We start from the raw sequence: 6,290 nt of genomic DNA, 5'->3' as shown, positions 1-6,290 counted from the left end.
GAGTTGACAAAGGAGTATGTTTTCCTCTGTAGGAAGGAACTGTGAAAAGTATTCAGTTCCATGACTTCTGCACCATAGTTCAGCCAAGATTCAAGTGCACTAATTTCTATTAGACAGATGCTGCGTCAATGCCATTGTGGGCTGTACATGCTACGGAAGCATACCTCACTCTCATTTGCACAGAGCAGTGATCTGTTTGGTTAACAGTTGTATGGTAAAGACAACGTTGGGCCCAGCAAAACAAGATCTGATATTCAGGAGTTCGAGAGATCCGTACCAGAAAGGAAGTAACTCTGGGATGTCATGGCTTCAGGCATCATTGTTCTTGACCTCATTGGGCACAGCAATAACCATGCACTGTGATGAAACAAATGTGACAAAGTATGCAACCTTGCTAATGATACCGTCATTTCAGTAGGCTTTTGGAAAGAAAGGAATTGTTGAATTGAAATATTGAGAATAAGGAGAAGTTTATATCATGAGAGTGCATTTTCTAACATCTAACGTGGCATTATATGCTGATTAAGAAAATTTTGTTTATTGAAAGCCAGCATCATAGGGTCCTGATCCTGTTTGCCATTTTAGGCGCTATTGTAAATCAAGCAATAATTATAATGCATTCCCTGAGAGTTATTTTTTACAATGCTGAAGCCAAATTCTGCTGATCTCATGTTATTCTACCTCAACACTAGAGACCAGCTTGGTGTGCGGTTTAAGGTGTGCTTGGTCTTTTAAGTTTAGTGCTCTTTACTAGGTCAGCAGAATTCTTAAACTAATTATAATCATAGTATACCTTCATAGAAACCCATAGTATTTTTAATACCTGGATAAATAAGAATAAAAACACTAAATAAATTGTACGAACTAAAATAAACTGCTACCACATAGGGCAAAGTATCTGTTGATATGCTTATGTTTCATAAAAGGAAGGCAAAATTACTGCTTGAAATAGCGTACCTACTCCAATTGATGAAGAGGTATCAGATAGCAGTCATGGAGAGCCTTCAAATAGTAAGAGACAATATAAGTTCTTGCACAGTGAACCTCAACTGTTACTTGATTCCTATCTTCAATTATATTAAGTGTCCTAGCATTGTTTTATTGGGTTTGTTTAAATCATTAGTGATGCATTGGAGGAGAAAGATACTACTATTGGTACTGAGGTTGTAACAGAATACCATTAAAAATGGATGCTTATTACAAGTATATTTGAAAAGATTGACCAAAATATAAGTATTGCTTCAGGAGAGACTTTTTACACAGGAGCTGTGTGTTATAACTGAAGAAAGAGTTTGGAAAGATGACAATGATCATTTAAGGATAAGTGCAGTTGTACATTTTTACATCTACATGTATGAATTTAAAAAGTCAATTAAGACATTCTGTTAATTTTTGTTAAAGATTACCATAAAGCTTTTTTCTGTAGGTTGTAGGCTCTTTTATACAACATATAATTGATTATCAAGCTGATATTAAAGAGAAGTAAACTAAACTTGAAATTCTTAATGTAACGGGTCCACGTTACCTTCTCTTTCTGTACTAATCTGGAGTCTGAGGCAGTAATTCTTCTGAAATGATACACCTTCTTCCCAAAACGGAGAATATCCTCATCGAGAAATCTCCTATTTCTTACTTCCATCTCCTGTAATTTTTTAAGACAACTATTACTCTCTCTGGTAGTTCTAAATTCTGTACTGCTTCTAGAGTATGTAACATGCAGTGCACATGTGCAACATGACCAGAAAGTCAGGCTTCGGTATTCATAATCTATTCTGCATAGATTTAAAGAGCACAATCACCGAGAGACTGGCCAAGTGCCTTCCCACTGTCTTCCAAGCAATTAAATTCACCCAGGCTGACTTAGCTTTAGTACAGGCAGAAGGGTATATAGCTACGTGGTAATTACCATGCCGCTGCTCTGTGCACTCAGAATGTTAACCAGGGGTGGCATTCAGTCATAGAAGCAAATCCCCTCTTTCACCAATAAATTTTTGCTTATTGAAAGATCAATGTGAAATTGAATCTGACTGGGAAGATTACAGAGGAACCATAATCTTTTAGCTACAATTGACAAAGATGACAAAGCCCTTGTAAATGTTGGCTTTTTCACTAAAAGGATGGGAAAAGAAATCACAAAAATGGAAAGAGGAAGGAAAATAGTAGTAACATAATCTATGATTTAACTATACACAGCGAACATGCATTTATCTAACTTCTCCAATACCTTTCTGCTTATCTGAGTTTCTAAATAACATGTCTGTTCTTCTTCCCCATATACCATTTTTATGCAAAATCGTAGTTTTGAATAAAAATGAAGTGGCTTCAGTTGTACTGTAACTGGAAAGGCTTTTCAAAATATGTGCGCATCTCAAAATAAAGGAATAACATTTGTATGCTACAGAAGTATACAAAGAATGTGTCCTGAGGTAAATTTGTAAGGCCATTCTATAGGTCTGTTGATTTAAAGAGAATATACTTGTAAGTGGATCGCCATAGCAGTAGTGTTATGAATATGTTTAATCTGAACTAGTTTCTCTGTGATAGAATTAAGCTAGTGCTGCTGAAAAAGCCATTCAGATGAAGTGTTTAATTATAAAAAGACAGATTACACTATTATTTTTTTTTTTAGATTTCTGGAAAAGCTTGCTGGGATGAAAAATGATTAAATAAAAAAAGACCACAGACATGTATTAATTGAACAGTAACACTGCCAAAAATACAGTTGTAAGTGACATCTATAATAAAAAGAAACAAAATATTTTATCTGTGTAGCAATTTTAGTAACTAGTAATGGTGCATAAAAAACTGAAAAATACTGTATTTGTATTGCACTCGTGGGTTTGCCTCATGGTCACTTGTAGGAAAACTGGATCTTTATTATCTGCATCTATTTCTCCTTTTTTTCTTTCACTCTTCAATTTTCAAAATAACATTATTTTCTCAAGTATTATGGAGCTAATAACGATGAGAAAAATGGACTTATGTCCTCACAGAGAAATAAGCAAAAAGAATAGAGGAAATGCTGAAAAACTAAAATATCTTGTCATGCAAACACCATATAATTCAAACCCAGGAAAGAATAAGAAATAGGTTATTTTAAAGAGTTTCCTTTGCACCTACTAATAATAGTGCTGGCAGGTTTTTCTCTGCTTTTCTTCTGTAAGAACTCAGCTCTGACTATCTGGACTGGATTTTTTAGGTATACATCTGTTGGAGAAGCCAGACAAGATGGAATGGAGAAAGAGTCCTGATGGAAGTTTTTGAGCAAACCTTGGTGGCTGCAGAGATCCTTCTCATTCTAGTGCATTTCCTAGCCCATTCATATAATTCTCTATTACTGTAGCATCAGTGGTTTACAAACAACTGATAACACATGGTGATGAATCAGCTGAATATGATGAGTTCAGCAAAGACACTCTGGATCTGAGGCACTTCAGTCCAGTTTTGTCCACCTTTTGGAAATCTGGGACTGTGTTTAGCTTGGCTGAGTCAAAGAAATCTAAGCAAAGAAATCTGTGATAAGACACAATTCGATCTATTTAAAAGTAGCTGTAGAAAAGAGGCTGCCTTGACAGTAAGTATTCTGAAGGAGGTTGTGATTCTTGAGAGCTGTTTACTCTAGCAACTAGAACATCCCATAAATGTTTCTTTAAAAAAACCCTTCTGAAGTAGACAACTGGATGTTCACTTTCTCGAGTAAAATCTAACACGAGCAGCAGTGTGTTGAACATGGACCATTCTACTGAAAGCTGAAATTTAAACACTAATTGTGACTAACTGGATTCTTCATAGGAAAAGCATGAAAAATTTGAAGAGGATTTTAAAATAAATTGATAACTTTTGATACTGCAACCCAACACGTGCAAGTGGCCCACGCTGAAGTCATGAAAGAGGAACTCCTAGCTAACATATAACACCTGCAGCTGGATTTTGTTCTGTTACCAGCACTACATGCTTTCAACAACAAGACATCTCTTCTTATGTTACTGTGCTGGTTTTGGCTGGGATAGAGTTCATTATCTTCATAGTAGCTAGTATGAGTTGCATGTTGTAGGAATTACTATAGCAGGAACCACCTGAACCAGTGGAGGACAAGCCTTACAAGAAGCAGTTCAAGTGCAGCAGTGACCCGACCTGAGCTGGCTTTTGTGCCCAGTAACTCCACGCAACACACCACCTCTCCTGTCCTGAGTGACCACCATACCAGGTGGAGCTCAAAGTCATGGACTGAATGAACTCAGTGGACATTTTGCGGACATTTGTGGACATTTTACAGGGGTGACCCACAGACTAGGGGAATGATATCTGTGTATTATATCAAAGGAGGGAAGGGTGGTGGTGGTTAATGAGGATGCATTGGATAGTGTGGGACCTGAGCATGACATAAATGGTATAGAATAAGGGGTGGAGAATGTGCTGGTTTTGGCTGGGGTAGAGTTAATTTTCTTCCTAGTAGCTAGTATGGGGCTATGTTTTGGATTTGTGCTGGAAACAGTGTTGATGATTGATAACACGGGGATGTTTTCGTTACTGCTGAGCAGCGCTTACACAGAGTCAAGGCCTTTTCTGCTTCTCACCCCACCCCACCAGCGAGTAGGCTGGGGGTGCACAAGAAGCTGGGAGGGGGCACAGCCAGGACAGCTGACCCCAACTGACCAAAGGCATATTCCATGCCATACGATGTCCTCATGCTCAGCATATAAAGCTGGGGGAAGAAGAAGGAAGGGGGGGACATTTGGAGTGATGGCATTTGTCTTCGCAAGTAACCGTTACGCGTGATGGAGCCCTGCTTTCCTGGAGATGGCTGAACACCTGCCTGCCCATGGGAAGCAGTGAATGAATTCCTTATTTTCCTTCACTTGTGTGCACAGCTTTCGCTTTACTTATTGAACCATCCCACCGGGGGGGAGTGAGTGAGCGGCTGTGTGGGGCTTAGTTGTTGGCTGGGGTTAAACCACTACAGTTACCCTAATGTGGAAAATAAATAAGATAAAATTCAGAGTGTCTTCCAAATAAGAACATTCTAGTGAGAATATACATCAGGACTTCAGAAAGTCAGTAAGGCTGCCTGAGTCATCGTTTAGTATTTGTAAATTCACTAAATATATTAAGCATTAAGATTTATTAAACTTTACTTATTAACACCGTTCTCCATTTCGTGTTCATGTGCATAAACTGACTTGGAAGATTTCTGTCATGAGGATATAGATAGGAGCATAGGTGTGCGTAAACATAGAGCATTTCTCTCAATCTTGACAATGACACATCACTGTGAAGGCAATAGGGTGTGCCTGACATATTCTGAAAATGAAGATGCAGTATTTTTTTTTTTTAAATGGAAAAGCAGTTATTATTTATAAGGGATATTTCTGAACATGATATTCAGAGCAATTTTATATATCCCATGTATATAGCATGAAGAATATATACTTGCTGTCTCCATAGGTATGTCCAGGCATCTTACTACCAGTAACATTCAATTTTGTATTTCAGGATAGATTCAACCTCTCCGGGCACTCAAGCCCAAATCCTCACTTGGATGCCTAGCTCTCTTTGATCTCTGGACATTTTAGCTTCAGAATTAACTTCTTGAGACTTTAAAGATTTATAGAATTCAATTAATCTTAGTTTGGAGCAAGTATCAGACACTGCTACGAAGAATTTCAGCACATCTTGTTTTGACCTTTTTTCCACCCGGTGTTAAGAATGGGATGCATATTCCACAATTCAAAATTTGTAAAATTAACAAAAATCTTATGGGAAGTCTGTAAGTGAAAGGTATATATTGTAATTAGCATTAGCAATTAAGCACTATCCATCATTTGCAAGAGCGCATTCTGACCAACAATTGTGTTGAAGTGGATTAAGTCATTGTGAGATGCTATATTGATAATGAAAAGGTAAACTGCATTATAAGTATGTTGTAATTTGAGACAAATAGATGAAAGCCAGGAACTGTGACTATGGCCAGGGATACAAGTATCTTGCTACAAAACCCCCTACCAGATCTGCACCTAACAGGTTCCGAGAAGCAGTAAAAAGCCGAAATTCTAAGAAAAGCAGCACTAGCTAGTCTAGATTTACACGCACGAGAGCACTAACATTTTGTTTCTGTATGACAGGAACCCATTCGCGTTTTGCTGAAGAAATCCAGAGCGCTTTGCTTACAGGGGTCGCTGAAAAGAGCCTGTCCCTGTTTCGGGGACACAAAGAGCACGCGGGGACTGAAGTTGTATTTTTACTTGTGAGAGGAAGAAACTGACTTCGGGAAGAAGCCACCGGCAGAAATC

This window comes from Pygoscelis adeliae, unplaced genomic scaffold (genome assembly GCF_000699105.1).
Source record: "Pygoscelis adeliae isolate BGI_AS28 unplaced genomic scaffold, ASM69910v1 Scaffold65, whole genome shotgun sequence".
NCBI lineage: Eukaryota > Metazoa > Chordata > Aves > Sphenisciformes > Spheniscidae > Pygoscelis > Pygoscelis adeliae.
The sequence above is the reverse complement of the archived record's forward strand: the minus strand, read 5'-3'. Positions refer to the sequence as shown.